Source organism: Leiobunum rupestre, chromosome 11 (assembly GCF_980474605.1).
Source record: "Leiobunum rupestre chromosome 11, qqLeiRupe1.1.hap1, whole genome shotgun sequence".
Classification (NCBI taxonomy): Eukaryota; Metazoa; Arthropoda; class Arachnida; order Opiliones; family Sclerosomatidae; genus Leiobunum; species Leiobunum rupestre.
In genome coordinates, this window is record NC_143394.1 from 16,337,664 (window position 1) to 16,360,685 (window position 23,022).

The window sequence follows — 23,022 nt, forward strand, 5'->3', positions numbered from 1 at the left end:
AACTATCATCAAAGAAAGTATTTCACACATTTATCTGATAATCTCAAGGAATGTCTCCCAAGTCATTCCGTAAACGTTCTGTAGTATCCTTTACGAAAACTATAAAAATATTCCTTAGAAAACCTTAAGGTGTGCCTCCAAACCAATTCTTAAGACACTCTTAATAAAATAGTTGGTTCATTTTTACCTTTAAAACGTTAAAGAATTTGCTGTTTAAGGAAGCTGAGGAATTGCTTAAGAAACGCTAAAGTGCATATTCCCACCAAAATCTTAGGGGATGGGTCTTAAAAATATTCTTAAGATTATCTTAGAAAACCCTACTGGGTATTTTTCCTTAAATATTTTAGAGGATTTATCTCTATAGTTTTTGAAGGATTCTTTCAGAAAATGTATGTGAATATTCTCTTTAAAAATTCAAATAATTGAATTTATAATTATTTAAACTTTCTTTAGAATATTTACCTTTGATTAAGGTTCCTTAGACCCTCCTAAATCTCCATACGGTTTTCCTAAGAGGCCTTAAGAATCTTTTTGTAAGGGCAGATTCCTTGCGCGGCACTGATGAGCTCCAAATAAGGCGAAAACGGTCTAACGCCGGAAATTCTGGCTAAATATTAATTCAATTTTCATTTGTCCAAGTTTCACTTTTTATTTTTATTCTCGAAAGGACCTATTGGTTCGAGTATTTCGTAAGTTTTATCATTACTTTAAATTGGTTAGGGTTTTCCTTTTTTGCCCCCTTTTTAAAATGGACTTTTCTTTTTTTTGCGTAACCTAACCTTACCTAACCCAAACTTAACCTAACCTCGCCTTAACATAACTTCACCTAAATTAATCAAAACCACATGAAAAAATATCCGATTTCATAGACCTCGGATAAAAAAACCAATTACGAAACGTTGCTACGTTTATTCGATTCTGGGAAAAGGAAGTAAACAGCGAGTCTTTTTTTTTGCGAGTGAAGTAGAGCGGCATCAGGAAAACCTTTTCACGTGTGTCAAAAAGACTTTTAGGCCCCTTTTTTGTCAGTCCCCATTATCAAACTGACATCATGGTGACGGTTAAAAATGGTCTTACAGCACCACTTATTCAATTTTATTCCATACCTGTATCTTTAACTTTACTTTTAACCAAATCCGTAATGTTGTAAGCGCAAATTTGCGTGGCGCATGATCTGATGGCTTTTTGCTTGGAGACGAAGTAATCCACCGTGACCGTAACGGCCAAGCATCGAAACACGGTGGACAAACTCAAGAAGAAATCCGAAATTTTTTGTTTTCGAATGTAGTAGTTGATGGCGCAAAGAATAGCGTGCAACAAGTATCCGTGCACTAACAACAGCAACACTTTCGTTCGGAAACTCCCTTTGGCCAAAGAAAGATAAACTCCTTCCAAAATCCAAATGATTTTCGTCTTGGCTGTTCGACTTCTGACGACGAAAGTTCTACTGAAAACTCCCGTCCAGAAGAAAGAAATATCTAAAGCTTTAAGAGCATCGTTCGACATATTTCTGAGGCGACTTTTCAAATTCAACAATTGGTTTTCTCATAGACAGTCGCGATCCTAAATCTGACTTATAATTTGTCATGAGATCCTAGCATCTGCTATCGCAACAATTTCAACTTATTCGTAGAAATCGTACTTGATTATAACTATTCCCATTTGAGTGAAGGAGTAGTTACTAATGATATATCCCATTGTTCCTACCTAATTTATATTTAATTACATTTCTAAACGCAATCGTCACGCATGATATAACAATTCAAACTAAGTTTTCGATCATGCATTCGTTAAAAAATAAACGGTACTTTGGAATTAAGTAAAAGTACTGTTTAGTATTTTTCCAGCGTGGAAAATATTTTGTGCTTCCTTTTGTTTATAACATAGTTCTAAATTTATTTTCATTGATTTTTGCTTTTTACAATTTGAACCATGTCAACATCGTGCGCGAATTTAGTTTCAATTATGGCCCACTGGTAATCAAAACATTGCTGTCTCTATGGAGACCAGTCTGACAAACGGTGGCTAATAGTGTGAACTCCGAGAATGTTACCAGATAATGGAGTACAGGTTTTACCCAACAAAAATAAATATTTTAAATTACTAACGCACTAACTTAAAATTAAGTAACTCAAACTAAACCAATATATCATAACTATAATAGGAAGTTCAGAATAAAATCCATAATCTAAAATATTTTCTGTAATTTTGGTTAATTAAACCGTGGATGTTTTATATAATTTGATAACAAAATTTTTTCGTCAATTGTATCTATGGTTAAACGATAGAACGCAAATTTTGCTATGTATTATTATTAAAATTATTATTATAAACAATATTTAAGTGATAAAATCTCAAGTTCCACAGTATTATATTTTTAAGACTTAAAAAATTTACTTAGGAAAAGATTTGTGAAACTAATTAGTAATTACCCATATCCACAGATAAGGTTAATTTTTTTCAATAATTTTCAAATAAATTATCTAAGAAAATATGTTATAAATTGATCCATGAAAATTTAATTTGCATTTGATTTTTTACAGGGGTGCAAATCAAAAGGGGCCGAAAACGTTACATCTCTTTTAAGTAGGTTTTAGGTCAAACACGGGATGTAAAATCTAACCCCATCCAAAATAAAATCCTAGATACGCTCTTTCAGGGATGCACCCAAAAGGGTTGGATTCGCAGGGGGAGGACCTGAATTTATAATATGATATAAACTTTCACGAACTTTCGCTATAGATAAATTAAAAATACGTTTTCATTCCACCAGCCTTTATTTGAAATAACGATAATTCCTATTATTTTACCTAAAATATGGTAGGTTCCCAACGTTCAAACAGTCTTATTGTGACAAATTTAATTAAAGTGGAACGGTCAAGCTTTAACCAGTTAGATAGCCCTATAGCCCATTTAAAACTAAAATATTGAGTGGTTAATTTTTATTAAATAAAGAAATTCCGGGAAATCGAAAAGCGCGCGTCCGCCGCGACACCTGGTGAGAAACCGGTGAGACACTCCCGGCTCAATTAAAATTGATAAAAAAAAGCTCGCGCTGCTGTAGATGCGAAAGATTTTAGTTTATTTTTAAATTGTACGCGCGGCGCTTTCCAGTTATAAAAGACCCAAGCTTAAATTGAACTATTTCAAAAGTAACGCTAGTTCGGAAATCGCTCATACGGGGTTAGAGGCGCTGACGGCGGCCCCTAAGATGGCGGCGAAAATTCAAACCCAAACACTTGGGCGTTATTTTTCGTTTCAACATTTTGGGTCAAAAGCAATTTTTTCAAGACAAAAAAAGGTACATGTTGGTATATTGAACGTCTTGTTAATCTTTTGATACGGAAATAAGGCCACATTTGGAAAAGCTTGGATGTTCCCCTTTAAAGTGTTTTGGAAATCGGGTTTACTAGTTGTGGGTGAAGTAATTTAATTCCTGCGGTAGGAGTTTTCCCCAAGTTCACGCAGTGAGCAATTTACCATGAGGGGGCACTTGCTGATATATTTGTATTGTTTAGTTATACACATAAAACCATGTTTTCAATTTATTTTATTTCATAATCTTTGTTGAACTAACCCTCTTCCTCTGTGACCGTGGCAAAGAAATACTTTGGCAACGTAACTTGCACGCTTGCCTTCAGGGATACTTTTATACAGTTGTGCTTCATAAAGTCAAGATGTTTTTGGAAATGTACAATTTCATCAACTTCTCCAAATATTTAATATTTGTTCAAATAATCAATAAAATGGCTCGAGGAATTAGTAAACGGGTCCCAAATATTAATAAATTGGTCATGGAAATAATAAAAAGGTTTTCGATGAATTAATAAATTGGTCATGGAAATAATAAAAAGGTTTTCGATGAATTAATAAATTGGTCATGAAAATTATAAAAAGGTTTTCGATAAATTAATAAATTGGTCATGGAAAATAATAAAAAGGTTTTCGATGAATTAATAAATTGGTCATGGAAAATAATAAAAAGGTTTTCGATGAATTAATAAATTGGTCATGGAAAATAATAAAAAGGTTTTCGATGAATTAATAAATTGGTCATGGAAAATAATAAGGTTTTCGGTGAATTAATAAATTGGTCATGGAAATAATAAAAAGGTTTTCGATGAATTCATAAATTGGTCATGGAAAATAATAAAAAGGTTTTCGATTAATTCATAAATTGGTCATGGAAATAATAAATAGGTTTACGATGAGTTAATAAACTGGTTAGATAAATTAATATACAAGATCCGAAAAATTACTAAACATGTCCCAGAAATGAATAAACTACTCAGAGAAATTACTTTACAGGTTTGAGATATAAATAGACTGTTCAGAGAAATTAATAAACAGGCTCGAGGAATTAATAAACAGGTTTGAGGTATTAATAAACAGGTTTCAGTTATAACTAGACTGGTCAGAGAAATTAGTAAACAGGCTCGGGGAATTAATAAACAGGTTTGAGGTATTAATAAATAGGTTCGAGGAATTAAAAACTGGTCAGATAAATCGTTAAATGGGTCCAAGGGATTAATAAAAAGGTCCGAGGAATTAATAAACTCGTTCGAGGAATTAATAAACTGGTTCGAGGAATTAATAAACTCGTTCTAGGAATTAATAAACTAGTTCGAGGAATTAATAAACTGGTTCGAGGAATTAATAAACTGGTTCGAGGAATTATTAAACTCGTTCGAGGAATTAATAAACTGGTTCGAGGAATTATTAAACTCGTTCGAGGAATTAATAAACTGGTTCGAGGAATTAATAAACTGGTTCGAGTAATTATTAAACTCGTTCGAGGAATTAATAAACTATTTCGAGGAATTAATAAACTCGTTCGAGGAATTAATAAACTGGTACAAGGAATTAATAAACTAGTTCGAGGAATTAATAAACTATTTCGAGGAATTAATAAACTGGTTCGAGGAATTAATAAACTCGTTCGAGGAATTAATAAACTGGTTCGAGGAATTAATAAACTCGTTCGAGGAATTAATAAACTCGTTCGAGGAATTAATAAACTGTTTCGAGGAATTAATAAACTAGTTCGAGGAATTAATAAACTAGTTCGAGGAATTAATAAACTCGTTCGAGGAATTAATAAATTGTTTCGAGGAATTAATAAACTAGTTCGAGGAATTAATAAACTAGTTCGAGGAATTAATAAACTAGTTCGAGGAATTAATAAACTGGTCAGATACGTTATTTAACAGATCCAAGGAATTACAACAACGGAAGAAATAACCAATTTATAATATAGATTAACTGAGGCTCCTACAAACAAAAATCAGTCAACAGCGCTCGTATCGGTGAAAACCCGAATCACGCGAATACACCAATCGAACGTTTTAGTGTATGCTCCTCTTAACCTTCTCCGTGAATAGTTACGGAGCAGCGAACTCCCAGCTCCGCAGTAAAGACTCATTTTACACGTACCCGGGCTTAGCCTCCATTTTGTCTTTCCGGCATCGCGTAGCACTTGGCGAGTAAGCCCCGCAGGTCGCCTGAGCAAAGCCAAGAGGAGTCGTTCCTTAACTGCTAGAAAATACAGATAGGCCCCGAAATTGGCGGCGACTGCTCGAATCCGTTTGATCAGCGGCGCTCGAACACAAAGGGGGGGCTCTACGCCGAGGATTTGTTCCTTTCGGTTATGGCCATGTAGACAGACTGGCCACCGTTGTACCACCGCAAGGCAGCGCCACCATCGCCCTATTTCATCCCCTCGCACCAGCAGAAATATGATCGGGTCTTCGAAGGCGGGAAAAAATGGGTCTGTTTGATAGATAAAAAAGTGGAAAGCAGGCGGGAAGCCAGCTTGCCATTTTCTTCAAAAGAAACAGGAAATTAAATCTCTCTTCTTTCCCGCCGAGATCGAGCCTCAAATAAGCTGCCACCCATTTTTTCAATTTACTTTGAAGAAGCCTAATTTTTGAGTTCGATTCGATCCCAGGCGATCGCTGTTGCGATGCTAATGCTAGTTTTTGTTCGGGAAAGAATTTGTAGATAAAGAATGGAAAAGCAACTTTGAACGATTTCAAAAGGTGAATTTCATTGAAAAACTACTCGAATACTCGTCTAAGCGCTTTTATTTGTACACTTTTGTAACGTAACTGGCATTCATTCGAGGAATACTTGCACCATTAACGTCTTATGAAGTGCGAGATAAAGTACAAGTATTTAATAAACTGGTCGGTGAAATTAGCAAACTGATCCAAAGAACTAATAAAACTGGTCCAAGGAAATACTTATGTGGTCAGAAAAATTAATAAAAAGGTTCGAGAAATTTATAAACTGGTCAGAGTAGTTAATAAACTGGCCAGATAAATTAATAATCTGGTTAGACAAATTAATATTATGGTCATATAAATTAATATTATGGTCATATATATATAGGTGGGGTGGCGGAGTGGTTAGCACTTTCGCCTCGCAGCAAGAGGAGCCGGGTTCGATCCCAGCTTGTGGCACTGGGTGAAAACTCGGAACAACTCCTTCTGCGTTGAGTTTGCAAGTTCTCTCCCCACTGGTTTATGGGGTTTTCCCCCGAGTTCTTCGGTTTCCCCTTCCATAAAAACTTGTCTAGGTTAACGGTAATAGTTAGTGTAGGGAGCTGTTGGCTCGATCTCGTGGCATGCAGGGCTTGCCACCACCCTCCTACGCATTGTAACCCGGCCACCTGAATTAAGGGCTTCAAAAGTCGCATGATGACTTAGGCCTAAGGTGGTGCCTTGGGTATTAGCCTAGCTGATTATTTGTTCTGATTTATTTGATTAAATTAATATTATGGTCATATAAATTAATATTATGGTCATATAAATTAATTTTATGGTCATATAAATTAATATTATGGTCATTTAAATTAATATTATGGTCATTTAAATTAATTTTATGGTCATATAAATTAATATTATGGTCATATAAATTAATATTATGGTCATATAAAGTAATATTCATGTCAGATAAATTATTAAACTGGTCAGAAAATTATTAAACTGGTCAGAAAATTATTAAACTGGTCAGATAAATTAATAAACTGATCATAGAAACTAACGAACTGGTCAGACAATTTAATACACTGGTCAAAGAAATTAATAAAGATCCGAAAAATTAATAATCTGGTTAGAGGTATTAATAAACTGGTCAGAGAAATTAATAAAGATCCGAAAAATTAATAATCTGGTTAGAGGTATTAATAAACTGGTCAGAGAAATTAATAAAGATCCGAAAAATTAATAATCTGGTTAGAGGTATAAATAAACTGGTCAGAGAAATTAATAAAGATCCGAAAAATTAATAATCTGGTTAGAGGTATTAATAAACTGGTCCAACCTAAGAATACACTGGTTCAACCTAAGAATAAACTCTTCCCCTAAGAATATACTGGTCCTGCCTAAGAATAAACTCTTCCCCTAAGAATATACTGGTCCAGCCTAAGAATAAACTGGTCCAACCAAAGAATAAAATGGTCCAACCTAAGAATAAACTGGTACCACCTAAGAATAAACTGGTACCACCTAAGAATAAAATGGTCCAACCTAAGAATAAACTGGTACCACCTAAGAATAAACTGGTACCACCTAAGAATAAACTGGTACCACCTAAGAATAAACTTGTACCACCTAAGAATAAAATGGTCCAACCTAAGAATAGACTGGTATCACCTAAGAATAAACTGGTACCACCTAAGAATAAACTGGTACCACCTAATAATAAACTGGTACCACCTAAGAATAAACTGGTACCACCTAAGAATAAACTGGTCCAACCTATAAATAAACTGTTTTTAACAGTATATACCTGCTCGATTCCACAACTGTTCGCTGTAAATCACTAAACGTCTTCGGCAGTCGCGTTTAATTAAGTCGCTACCGCCGTATCAGTGAGGCCACTTATCGAGCGAAAGTCGAAGTGAAAGTGGGCTAAAATAGAAGGGCCGATGTCCTCAATCCGCCTCAAAGAAAGAAACGCAGCGAGCATTTCCTCTATTTACACTCTGCTCGGAGATGACAACTATTGATTTGTAATCAGGGTTTCCTCTGGCTCCTTCACTGAAAACTCTGGACGTGCCAGAGAATCCATCTGATGTAGGCCGACCTAGTTTTCAACCCGCGATTGAGCCCTACGATCAACTACATTCGGACGAAAAGGCGCTATCGAGACGAACGTATATATAGTTAGGCAAACCAAAATACCCTTTTAAATCCCTTTCTTTCAAAATTTCCTGATCTTCTTTATCCCGTGTAGAACCGAACCAAGATAGATTAGTTTTGTCATAAGTAACTTAAGTGCTATAAGTATGACACTGGTAAAAAAACTAACTAAATTTAAGTTTCAAATAAAACTAATTAATTTGGCATAAGTAACGTAAGTCCTATAAGTATGACACTTGTAGCCTTGTCCCTGCATTTATTCTTAATATGCCTAATTTGTTCAAATTGGTAGAAAACTAACTAAATTGAAGTTTCAAATAAAACTAATTAGTTTTGGCATAAGTAACGTAAGACCTATAAGTATGACACTTGTAGACTTGTCCCTGCATTTATTCTTACTATGCCTAATTTGTTCAAATTGGTAGAAAACTAACTAAATTGAAGTTTCAAATAAAACTAATTAGTTTTGGCATTAGTAACGTAAGTCCTATAAGTATGACACTTGTAGCCTTGTCCCTGCATTTATTCTTAATATGCCTAATTTGTTCAAATTGGTAGAAAACTAACTAAATTGAAGTTTCAAATAAAACTAATTAGTTTTGGCATTAGTAACGTAAGTCCTATAAGTATGACACTTGTAGCCTTGTCCCTGCATTTATTCTTAATATGCCTAATTTGTTCAAATTGGTAGAAAACTAACTAAATTGAAGTTTCAAATAAAACTAATTAGTTTTGGCATTAGTAACGTAAGTCCTATAAGTATGACACTTGTAGCCTTGTCCCTGCATTTATTCTTAATATGCCTAATTTGTTCAAATTGGTAGAAAACTAACTAAATTGAAGTTTCAAATAAAACTAATTAGTTTTGGCATTAGTAACGTAAGTCCTATAAGTATGACACTTGTAGCCTTGTCCCTGCATTTATTCTTAATATGCCTAATTTGTTCAAATTGGTAGAAAACTAACTAAATTGAAGTTTCAAATAAAACTAATTAGTTTTGGCATTAGTAACGTAAGTCCTATAAGTATGACACTTGTAGCCTTGTCCCTGCATTTATTCTTAATATGCCTAATTTGTTCAAATTGGTAGAAAACTAACTAAATTGAAGTTTCAAATAAAACTAATTAGTTTTGGCATTAGTAACGTAAGTCCTATAAGTATGACACTTGTAGCCTTGTCCCTGCATTTATTCTTAATATGCCTAATTTGTTCAAATTGGTAGAAAACTAACTAAATTGAAGTTTCAAATAAAACTAATTAGTTTTGGCATTAGTAACGTAAGTCCTATAAGTATGACACTTGTAGCCTTGTCCCTGCATTTATTCTTAATATGCCTAATTTGTTCAAATTGGTAGAAAACTAACTAAATTGAAGTTTCAAATAAAACTAATTAGTTTTGGCATTAGTAACGTAAGTCCTATAAGTATGACACTTGTAGCCTTGTCCCTGCATTTATTCTTAATATGCCTAATTTGTTCAAATTGGTAGAAAACTAACTAAATTGAAGTTTCAAATAAAACTAATTAGTTTTGGCATTAGTAACGTAAGTCCTATAAGTATGACACTTGTAGCCTTGTCCCTGCATTTATTCTTAATATGCCTAATTTGTTCAAATTGGTAGAAAACTAACTAAATTGAAGTTTCAAATAAAACTAATTAGTTTTGGCATTAGTAACGTAAGTCCTATAAGTATGACACTTGTAGCCTTGTCCCTGCATTTATTCTTAATATGCCTAATTTGTTCAAATTGGTAGAAAACTAACTAAATTGAAGTTTCAAATAAAACTAATTAGTTTTGGCATTAGTAACGTAAGTCCTATAAGTATGACACTTGTAGCCTTGTCCCTGCATTTATTCTTAATATGCCTAATTTGTTCAAATTGGTAGAAAACTAACTAAATTGAAGTTTCAAATAAAACTAATTAGTTTTGGCATTAGTAACGTAAGTCCTATAAGTATGACACTTGTAGCCTTGTCCCTGCATTTATTCTTAATATGCCTAATTTGTTCAAATTGGTAGAAAACTAACTAAATTGAAGTTTCAAATAAAACTAATTAGTTTTGGCATTAGTAACGTAAGTCCTATAAGTATGACACTTGTAGCCTTGTCCCTGCATTTATTCTTAATATGCCTAATTTGTTCAAATTGGTAGAAAACTAACTAAATTGAAGTTTCAAATAAAACTAATTAGTTTTGGCATTAGTAACGTAAGTCCTATAAGTATGACACTTGTAGCCTTGTCCCTGCATTTATTCTTAATATGCCTAATTTGTTCAAATTGGTAGAAAACTAACTAAATTGAAGTTTCAAATAAAACTAATTAGTTTTGGCATTAGTAACGTAAGTCCTATAAGTATGACACTTGTAGCCTTGTCCCTGCATTTATTCTTAATATGCCTAATTTGTTCAAATTGGTAGAAAACTAACTAAATTGAAGTTTCAAATAAAACTAATTAGTTTTGGCATTAGTAACGTAAGTCCTATAAGTATGACACTTGTAGCCTTGTCCCTGCATTTATTCTTAATATGCCTAATTTGTTCAAATTGGTAGAAAACTAACTAAATTGAAGTTTCAAATAAAACTAATTAGTTTTGGCATTAGTAACGTAAGTCCTATAAGTATGACACTTGTAGCCTTGTCCCTGCATTTATTCTTAATATGCCTAATTTGTTCAAATTGGTAGAAAACTAACTAAATTGAAGTTTCAAATAAAACTAATTAGTTTTGGCATTAGTAACGTAAGTCCTATAAGTATGACACTTGTAGCCTTGTCCCTGCATTTATTCTTAATATGCCTAATTTGTTCAAATTGGTAGAAAACTAACTAAATTGAAGTTTCAAATAAATCTTATTAGTTTTGGCATTAGTAACGTAAGTCCTATAAGTATGACACTTGTAGCCTTGTCCCTGCATTTATTCTTAATATGCCTAATTTGTTCAAATTGGTAGAAAACTAACTAAATTGAAGTTTCAAATAAAACTAATTAGTTTTGGCATTAGTAACGTAAGTCCTATAAGTATGACACTTGTAGCCTTGTCCCTGCATTTATTCTTAATATGCCTAATTTGTTCAAATTGGTAGAAAACTAACTAAATTGAAGTTTCAAATAAAACTAATTAGTTTTGGCATTAGTAACGTAAGTCCTATAAGTATGACACTTGTAGCCTTGTCCCTGCATTTATTCTTAATATGCCTAATTTGTTCAAATTGGTAGAAAACTAACTAAATTGAAGTTTCAAATAAAACTAATTAGTTTTGGCATTAGTAACGTAAGTCCTATAAGTATGACACTTGTAGCCTTGTCCCTGCATTTATTCTTAATATGCCTAATTTGTTCAAATTGGTAGAAAACTAACTAAATTGAAGTTTCAAATAAACTAATTAGTTTTGGCATTAGTAACGTAAGTCCTATAAGTATGACACTTGTAGCCGTGTCCCTGCATTTATTCTTAATATGCCTAATTTGTTCAAATTGGTAGAAAACTAACTAAATTTAAGTTTCAAATAAAACTAATTAGTTTTGGCATTAGTAACGTAAGTCCTATAAGTATGACACTTGTAGCCTTGTCCCTGCATTTATTCTTAATATGCCTAATTTGTTCAAATTGGTAGAAAACTAACTAAATTGAAGTTTCAAATAAAACTAATTAGTTTTGGCATTAGTAACGTAAGTCCTATAAGTATGACACTTGTAGCCTTGTCCCTGCATTTATTCTTAATATGCCTAATTTGTTCAAATTGGTAGAAAACTAACTAAATTGAAGTTTCAAATAAAACTAATTAGTTTTGGCATTAGTAACGTAAGTCCTATAAGTATGACACTTGTAGCCTTGTCCCTGCATTTATTCTTAATATGCCTAATTTGTTCAAATTGGTAGAAAACTAACTAAATTGAAGTTTCAAATAAAACTAATTAGTTTTGGCATTAGTAACGTAAGTCCTATAAGTATGACACTTGTAGCCTTGTCCCTGCATTTATTCTTAATATGCCTAATTTGTTCAAATTGGTAGAAAACTAACTAAATTGAAGTTTCAAATAAATCTAATTAGTTTTGGCATTAGTAACGTAAGACCTATAAGTATGACACTTGTAGCCTTGTCCCTGCATTTATTCTTAATATGCCTAATTTGATAATATTGGTGAAAAAACTAAATTGAAGTTTAAAATAAAATAAATTAGTTTTGGCATTAGTAACGTAATAGCCGTAAGTAAAAGACAATTAGTAGTAGGATAAGTAAATCTGTACCCTGATATTTAATTAGATTAGTTTGCCCTAAGTAACATAATAATAATATTATGCCACTGGTACGCTGGACTATGCTTGTTCTTTCCTATCTTCCTTTTACTACAAAGTCAAATGATTATAAGGATTATGAAATTCTTTAAAATTTCTAGATATTTTGGTTCCCTATCGGTCAGCAAAATTCAAATTTGAACAATCCGCAATATTCAGAATTTATAGGTTGATGTTGATTAGATCCACATAAGTTGCATTTAAATCTAAAAATCTATAATTATATCTTCTAAAGACAAATCTAGTCATCATTAATTAGTCAAAGATATCGTTAGTATTAATTACGAAAGCGTTTTAAATTCTGCTCAAATAGAATATAACGCCGGCCATTACATTTCCCGAAGATGCTACCAGGTGGCACTATCTTGAAATGTTTTGACGTAACTGTGACCAAATAACTTTAAATTTAAAATACAAACAAGACAGTCCGAAAAAAATTAGCGATAACGTTTGGGGATAAACTTTTAAATTCTTAAAATTATATGTAAATTTATTACAGGAAGCATAGAAATTGAATCTTTGAGGATCCAAAATATTTCGAAGACTAAAATAGAAATAGTAATCCATTTGCTTTACCTACCTGATCGCGAGAGTCTTGGCGCTTCCACCGTGTCATACTTATAGGTATCAATTTACTTATGGGGTTGAAAATAAGTAAATAAACTAAGAACAATTTCAAGTCTTGTTAGACTTCAAAAATGTATCGAATAAGTCAGATATTACTGTCTTGTTTTGCTCGCGTAACTTCCCTTGGATCTATAGGCGAATTCCCCAGTTCGATTAGAGAATGCAAATCTTGGTTTGTTCTAGCACGACGTTCATTCATTTTGCGTTGTACTCTGAAATGACCTTTTTACATATTCAGCTAAATTCCAACTCGCGATTGTTTCGCATTGTAAAACTATGGAAAGTTACCCGGAGCCAACTTAGGTGAAAGGTAAATAATTAAGCAAGAACACCGTTTGTTGTCTTTTAAAAGAAACTTATTAGTATCATTAGTTCCGCTGCTGTCGTTAACCATCTGAGTTACTCAGCTTAATTAAAGCCTCAAAGGCTCATTGGCCGAGCGAATGAAAGGAGCGTAATAAGCGTAACGAGCGAGGACTACTAGTAAATTCGTAATTTCTTTTAGCAAGTTTTGTCGTGACGCCATAGATTTTTTTTAAAAGATTACAACTTTGGCAAATTCTTTAATTTACAGTTTTTTTTTTATCTTACTTCATGAAATCGTAAATAAAACATTACTTTTATATAGCGAATAAATGAATGTGATTCATATAATTAATGAACTGGTCTAAAGCGAATAAATGAATGTGATTCAGATAATTTATAAACTGGTCAAAGCGAATAAATGAATGTGATTCAGATTATTAATAAACTGGTCAAAGCGAATAAATGAATGTGATTAGGATAATTAATAAACTGGTAAAAGCGAATAAATTACTGTGATTCAGGAAATTAATAAACTGGTCAAACCGAATAAATGAATATGATTCAGATTATTAATAAACTGGTAAAAGCAAATAAATTACTGTGATTCAGGAAATTAATAAACTGGTCAAACCGAATAAATTACTGTGATTCAGGAAATTAATAAGCTGGTCAAACCGAATAAATGAATGTGATTCGATAATTAATGAACTGGTCAAAGTGAATAAATTACTGTGATTCGGAAAATTAATAAAATGGTCAAACCGAATAAATGAATGTGATTCAGATAATTAATGAACTGATCTATGCAATGAATACACTGTTTTTGTTTCATTTGTTCTAAATCACAAATTGTCTTCGTCAGTCTTGCGGGGAAGCCCGATCTGGTCCGAGGGGCCAGGCAACACCCGCTACACGTTGAGAAGAGACGGACGTCTCTGAGGTGGGTGTAAAAAAAAGAGGGCGAAAATTTGAAGTGGTGCACCGTGGGTGACCACTCCAGTTCGGCTGGCGGCCAGTTCAGTCATCAAAGAGAAAACCGAGGTGAAAGGGCAGCCGATGTTGATTCTGCCAACTTCTATCCCCCCCCCCTCTACACGGCGAACTTGGTCGACCTTCAAATTGTTCGTTCTATATTGGTTGCAGTCCGAGACCAAAGCCGGCTCCGGCGACCCTCGAAACTGTTCGTCGCGACTTGTTAACCCGCACCGTCCCGATTTATCTCCCTGTACTCCGAAGCCTAGAATTCCAAGTTAAGAAATCGCGGCGGACTTCAACCTTAACCGTCGTACGCTCGAACGCCGTAATTCCGGCCATCGACGTTACCCGCGCCCCCTGGCGCCCTCCGAAAGAAATAACCCCTACAAGATAGCCAGTGGCCGAGAAGTAGAGGTGGGGGGTGAATTTCCCATAGAACTCCGGATGGGGGAGGTTAAGATCCTATTGAATTTTCGAGCCTTGACCGTTAGCTGACCCCTGAAAAAATCGCTAGTAAGAAGGGAGGCTGACCGGGAAAGAAAGGAAAAGCGCTAGACGGTCATCGTGTCAAACGTAATTAGATTTTTTTCCTATTTCACCTCCATCTATTGGTAAAGATAGAAAAAAAACTTTATTTTATCGTTCTTTATTCGTTTAAATCCGGGAGATTGTAGTACCTTATTGCGAGGTGCCATAGATTATATTATTGTAGATTTATTTTAAACTGTATGTGATTACCAGATTTTAAATTTGCGAGTCGTTAATAGGCCTATTTTTAAACTTTAAACGCGGGTCCTTAAATTATCTCAACTTAACAACTTTAATTTCAGTAAAACATAACAGTATTTAATTGAAATTACGATACAATAGATCGATTCAATTTTAATTAAATCATTTTGATTTAAATCAGACAATGTATTTAAATGGAGGAATAAAAAATGGCAAAAAGTAGGTACTTTAAATCTGAGCAAACTAAAATATTAAATAGTAATTAAATTTAATTAAGATTTCATTTCATTCAAGATTATCTAATTGATAAAAGTAAAATATTCGTTAATTATAGGGGATAAGAGCGATTAATTGTCTAAACATCATTAAATTCAATAAAATCTAAAAAAATACGATTAAAATAAAAAAATAGATTGATTTTATTTTTATTACAAAATTCATAAACGTGACCGCCGTGTTTAACAGCTGATACTTCTACCCGAGGGGCAGATCACTTTTTTACCAGGTGTCCTAATAATCATGATTAAAAATTTAATCATGATTTAATCATTTTTAATCTTTGTACTGCCAAAGCTACAGATTTAATTTTAATCATGATTTAATCATACGAGGGTGTCCTAATAATCATTTGAGTGAGCTGCCCCTCGCTTCTACCCCACTACCGCCATCTGATGCCAAAATACTACACTTTGACCTTAGCCAAAAGATGACGATTTTAGAGGTGTATACGTACACGTGAATGTGTTTCCAAAAGTATGATACAAAAATTACAGCAAAGTAGCAAATAATGTATTTCTAAAATATTAACCGTTTTTAAGAAATCTAGGCTTAGCTATCTCGTTAGGACAAAAAAATATTCAAAGAAAAAATATTTTGGTCCTTGCTCACTAGACCAAATTTCTAGTGGCTAACAGGAAATAAAGCCTGAACGTTTACCAAATCATAAGTAGAACAACGAACTTAGTTTTTCTTTTTTCTATATAATTTATTTAAGCTACAGAAATATATTTCCGCTATTTCCGTCCCATGACCGCCTTATATATTTGGTTAGAGAACACTAACAATTGTAAGTCTCTTAAATTCGTATTTCATTTTATTTTCGTTCCTGATTTTGCTGACGGAGTAATTTTTCATTTCACGTTATCTGTCACAAGAATATAACAATGATTTATAACCCCTAGTCCAACGCAGTTCTTTTGAATATTTTCAATAGTCCATTTCAATGAACGAATTTCAATATTTTCAGGCTCACGCCAGATTAGGATAAACGCGTGCAGTGGTGGGATTGAACCTGCCCAATTGACTTTCTAAACAATTCTAAATCTGAAATCCATCCAATGGGTGCAGGAAAACTATAATTAGGGTAATTTTATTAATGAATTGATGCTGATTCTAAGTATTTGTTCCTATGGGTAAGGGTTTAATGTAATAATAAATAATAATAATCAGCTACGCTAATACCCAAGGCACCACCTTAGGCCTAAGTCATCGAGCGACTTGTAATGTATTTAATAGTAATTAAATTCGTGGGAATAAGATTATCGAGTTTAAAAAATTATCTATTTTTTATGTACCAATCTCTAACTGTAATACTAATAAAATTTGAATTTGAATTATTTAATTTAAATCTTAGTCAAACGACGAAGTAGCTTGCGGTAGCTTATCATTAAATTTCAAAACAATACTTCGATACTTATTTCAGAGGTGTTTAAATACGAGTTCGAAACCCAACTCAGTTATCGGTGAAATGTTTAAAAGAAACCATTGTATTCAGTAAAACAAAAATATCTCCATATTGCTTTTTGAAAAATTATTCTATTAACGTAGGTCACCATAGGGGTATATCTTGCTGCATCTAGGTGCAAAGAATATTAAACGCCTTGCAATTGTTTACATTTAAGGATCCATTGAAGTTTATCGATTAAAGCAATAGCTTTCGAACGTCGAGTTAGTTTTAACATTTCCTGGAAGATATAGTTTATTTTCCTTTTCTATATTTTCTCTGTATCTCGGTATAGGCCGACTAGCAATACAGCTGGACCAATGAAGAAAGCGAGTACTTGCAATAGTAAAACATAGCTCGGTTAAATGTGGATACTAAGCCCCTAATAACAAAACAACAATTGTAGAAGATACAAAGACCATTCTAGAAACGTTGGACGATTCTGGTTTTTGAGAGGGGATCCTTATGAGCTGCGAAAGTATAACAGCGCTAGCTACGCCATCTGTCGTTAAATATTTGAACCAAGTGAAATATTTCGTTAAGAATGTTTTCGGCTATTATCCAAAGGCTAAGTAATAAATGTTATATATTGTTTATTTTATCAAATTAGATTAATTAACAGAAAATTGATCATTTTCTTACTTATTTTCATATTTATTAATTATTCTTCCATTCCCTTGTATTTCGGTAAGGAATATTATAATAATTAAAATACCTAAATAGCACTTAAAAACGCAGTGATATTATTTAGTTGTAATTAATGTATAGAAATATAAATATATATTTAAATTTAAAATGAATTAGTACTCTTATCTTAATATAGATGGCACTCGGGCAGCTATTACGCTAACGGGATTTGCAGTCCACAGAATATAAGGGGTCCCTCATCTAGCATGTACGCAAGAGCTTTAACCCGTGTTGAAGAGTCGTGCTGAAATGTCGGTAGCTTATATAATGTAGTGAGGGGGGGCGAAGTGGGGAAAGTGACTAACTTTAATAACCACCTAAGGAGAAACTACGAAACGAGTTGCGCTTCTTGAATTTCTATTTCAAACGGGCACGAGATGTGAATTTTCAGATTTGTCGTAAATATATATATCTATATCGCGCGAGCTCCGTGTGCACTCGGACTCGCGACGTTAATCAATTCCCGCATTCAAACCACGCTCCCGTTTCAATTACCCGTGCATTCCCCGTTATACCAGTAACCAAAGAATATCTTAGTTATCAGTGGCATTTCTACGAAATACCATATCAAAACTAAACCAATCGCGGAACTTCGAAAACTCATTTTGCAGCTCAGGAATTCTTTTGTGGTGTAACGGAATACCCGACGTAGAAATTAAGTGCGAACTAGACTACGTCGTCCTAAAAGACTGCGGCTTTAGAATCCTGGTATTCGTTAGATCGGGACGCATCCGGGCGTGTTGGAACGTAAACCTAAACTTCAGTCGTTGCTCCCCCCCCTCCCCCATTTATACCAAAACGACTTCATCCTAAGCTTGCGCCTCCCCCCCCCCCTCCCCTCTACCTTTATATTTTGGGGGCTTTACGCGGAATAGAGTGAAAAGAGGCCTCGAAATTACGCGCCTGTCTGTAAATACCATTCACGGACCATTACCATTTTGTATACGAATGGGAAAAATATCCGTTGACCCCCCTCCCATCTCTGTATGTCCCAACCGCAAAGCAGCCCACCTTACGACCTCCAGAGGTGTGAAAATTCCCACTAGTACGTTGCTTTCAAAGTTTTCGGTAATATCTACAAAATGGACGCTAGTTTCGGCAAGGTGTAAACTTCTAAATGTTTCCCGAAATCCGAAATGGTGTGTTACGAAAAGAAATACACCCACGCTGATACGTTTTTTTCTCCTCAACGATCGCGATAGTATGTGTGAAGGCGTTAAAAAAATACGGTAATCTTTTTTTCAGGTACGAGTAGATACGTAAGAAATCCCGTAGTGGCTAACGCTGTTTCAGCCTCGGGGTTATATCTACCGTGGGTTCATTTTTTGCCTAGCTTTCCGATATTTAGAGGTATAACTTTTCTTGCCAACGTCTTTTCATCTATTGAAAAAATACGCGGGTCAGGTAAAGAGGACGTAATGTGACCCTGAGGACTTGGACCCCTCCCGTAATAGTTACGGATTTCTTTTGACCTCCGGGTTATATAACTCGCGACTATTGATTGGAATGGGTTTTGATAGTTTCCGAGCAGCGCGTTTAAAGACGCGCCGCTTTTATCTGTTTCTGATGACTTTGCCACGATGGACCCGAAAAAGGCCATTTCCAATGGGGATATGTTTTCGAATCCTCCGATGACCATATACTCTTATACACTACCGCTTGAAACAAAGTTTCGATTTGAAAAGTACGATCTAAATGATTACAAACTACGAGACTACAAACATTAATCTAACGCTTCGGGGCAATAAGCTACGAAGATTTAAATTTAGGGGGCTTTGTAAAAGGACATAAGTCATTTTCGACGAAAAACATTAGGGCAAATAAGTAACGGTAGGGGGCAATAAAAGCGCTAATTAGTTATCGATTCTGATCAGAGCGAGCGGGCTTTTAAGATATTATATTCGCGGCCCTTCGCGTTATCCCGAGGCCGTTCTATTGGCTATAAAAGTGAGGGTAAACTTTGAACGCGGCGAGGCTTAGAGCGGGCGTCTTTAAAAATGGTTGTATCGTCCATTCGCAGTATGGTCGTTGTTCCGGAAGGGTTCGTCCGACAGCCGCGCAACAGTGGATAATGAGAAAGGCCGTATAGCGTTGCCTATAATACCGGCGTAGACTATTACCTCCCCGTTTATTCCTCGACTCCTTGTCTTTTTGGGGTGAAGGGGAACTCGCGACGTGTCGTTTTCCCCGGTAGCCCTATAAGTATCCCCGTATACCGTAACCTAACCGTTTGTTGCATCGAGCTTAATGAGGCTTAACGTGTTGACGTCACACTGTAAAGCGTCTTGGGATGACCAAGAAGTTATGAGATATGGCTTTAAGTTTCAGAACTGAGTTTTATTCCGTACCACACCGACGGGAGTTGCGCAGATTACGCCCGCGATGGCAGCGGCCCCCCGTTCGTTGGTTTTAGGATTGCGGAGCATCCCCCAGGATCAGTTTTAAAGCTACGAGTTGCATCGGCGATGGGGGAAGGCAGTGAATGGGGGGGCGTGATGGGGATCCGATGAGGTTTACGAGTTTGGGATTTATAGATGCTTTTATTTTCAAAAACTTTTCCCTAAAAATCACTTTGGGAGGGAAAAGTTTTAAAGACGGAACTCGCGACGTATCAGTGCTCTCCGAGGGCTTCCGATTGGTTCACTAAACCCCCCTCACCGACTTTTTCGATTTTCCAAAAAGATTATTTCATACAGAGTTACATTATACCGGCAAACTTTTAATGTTCTTTCGGTGGCTTGTGTCTTACGCCGTTCTCCCGTTTTGATACATATAGGTTGTATTTTTAGAAAGACGTTTCCTCGCGTTAGTGTTAAGTTTAGGTCACGTAAACTTGTGTTGTTATACATAAATAGAACTAGCCCAAGGTTTTGGAGACCGTTGTTTCTTTAATACAACGAACTCTTGGATTTCGGTCTAGGATATAGATTATTTTGAGCCTTGAATAAACTTTTATTATACTAGCTAAATAAATAAAACTCTCTGATCTTAAAGGATTAAAATCCTTTATAGCTTTAAAGATCCCAGGATGTATTAATTATTAAAACTAGCTTAATATATTCAAGACGAGGTGATGAGTGTTAAATGGCAAAAGACGTGGAAAGGTCCATAATGAAAAGGGGGGGGGGGGAATACGCAACGAGTTTTGAAATTTTGAATGTTTAGGCCAAGCTTATCTTTTCGGTGTGTTAGTCGCAAGCCGGATTCCCTGCTCGGTACTGACGAGCAAACCCAAATAGGGCGAACCCAGTCTATCGTTACCTATCCATTTTATTTCTTTTTAAATTGGTTTTGGAGTCAACGATTTATTTGGTCTTACGGTATTTTCATTTGTTTTTTGCTAATTTTAATTTGATTTTGATGTACCTTGTAAATTTCAAGAAAATGTGAACCTCATTTAATGAAATCTGTGATTTTTTTGGAAATACCATGCCTAACTCCGCCTATCCGGAATTAACTAACGATAACAATGGAGCCTAGGATAAATGATATTTTTATGAATTAGTCAATTAACTTTATTACCCAATAAATATAATAAATATATCGAAGTTTTTACGAAACCAAATCCTAGATGAATGAGCCTAAAATTATTGGAACTCATTGTAAACGAGCCCTAAAACTATTTAAGATTAGTAAAAGCAAGAACTATGAATGATAGATTTGTCCCCTGCTGCCATGATCTTATACTTTCAGAAGCAGTCTAAGCAGTCGACGGTTCTCTCTCTTTGTAAAAATAAAGTAATTTTTTTCAAAGACTAATTGACCGATTTCAAAATTACGTTTTTGCTTGTGAAAGTACCTTTAAATTATGAAGTATAGAAGGCTTATTTATCTGCTTTTATACGCTAACATGGCAGCGTATTTTCAAACTAATTTGAAGATCTACCCATTGTAGAACAAAAATAAATTTTTTTAGGGGGCCATTAAAAATTATTAAAATGAGACTAAGATTGTTAATACTAATTTAGGACTAACAAAACTAACCTCGGAGTAATCGAAGAATGTTTATTATTAATCAAATATGTGTCTCATAAGGATAATAATTTGGGCTAATTAAATTAGCTAAAGATGTTATAAGAAAGGATATTTTCTATAAATGGTTTATTAAAGATTAACGAAACGCGTCAAGGATTAACAAAACGCGTCTGGGATTAACGAAACGCGTCAGGGATAACGAGTCAAGGATTAACGAAACGCGTCAAGGATTAACGAAACGAGTCAAGGATTAACGAAACGCGTCTGGGATTAACGAAATGCGTCAGGGTTTAACGAAACGAGTCAAGGATTAACGAAACGAGTCAAGGATTAACGAAACGCGTCAAGAATCAAGGAAACACGATAAGAATTAACGACACGCGTCAATTATTAACGAAACGCATCAAGGATTAACGAAACGCGTCAAGGATTAACGAAACGAGTCCAGGATTAACGAAACGAGTCCAGGATTAACGAAACGAGTCCAGGATTAACGAAACGCGTCAAGGATTAACGAAACGAGTCAAGGATTAAAGAAACGCGTCAAGAATCAAGGAAACACGATAGGAATCAAGGAAACACGATAAGAATCAAGGAAACACGATAAGAATCAAGGAAACACGATAAGAATTAACGACACGCGTTAATTATTAACGAAACGCATCCAGAATCAAGGAAACATGATAAGAATCAAGGAAACACGATAAGAATTAACGACACGCGTCAATTATTAACGACACGCGTCAATTATTAACGACATGCGTCAATTATTAACGAAACGTATCAAGGATTAACGAAACGAGTCAAGGATTAACGAAACGAGTCAAGGATTAACGAAACGAGTCAAGGATTAACGAAACGCGTCTAGAATTAACGAAACGCATCAAGAATTAACGAAACGCGTCAAGAATCAAGGAAACGAGTCAAGGATTAACGAAACGAGTCAAGGATTAACGAAACGAGTCAAGGATTAACGAAACGAGTCAAGGATTAACGAAACGCGTCTAGAATTAACGAAACGCATCAAGAATTAACGAAACGCGTCAAGAATCAAGGAAACGAGTCAAGGATTAACGAAGCGAATCAATATGACACTGAATAATAAAAAAAGTGTAGGATTAGAAAAACTAAATTACCGTTTTCAGTATAAGCTCCACTCCTAAAGAACTTGGTCACGGATTAGTCCTAGACCACTATTATAACAAACCCAATTTATACATTCCAAAACGTCAATTCATAACGGAAATACACCGTTCCTTCATCAACTCGAATAACGTATATCACTCTCCATTAGTTCCGTAATCTGAAGCGTATCTAGGAAGAGCGCAATTACCGTAGCATGAAGCGGAACAATCTGTCTGGCAGCTAAAAACGGAAATACGCCACCTTATTATTAATCAAGCCGCGGAAGTCATTTCTCAACCACTCCCGTTTTTTTTTTTTTGGTTATTTTAGCGACCCAGAGCTTAAGATATACCAGACACGAGATAATTTTAAAAAAGGCGGATAGCTTGAGGTTTTCATTTGGAAGAAAAAAACCCAGAGAAGCATTTGTTG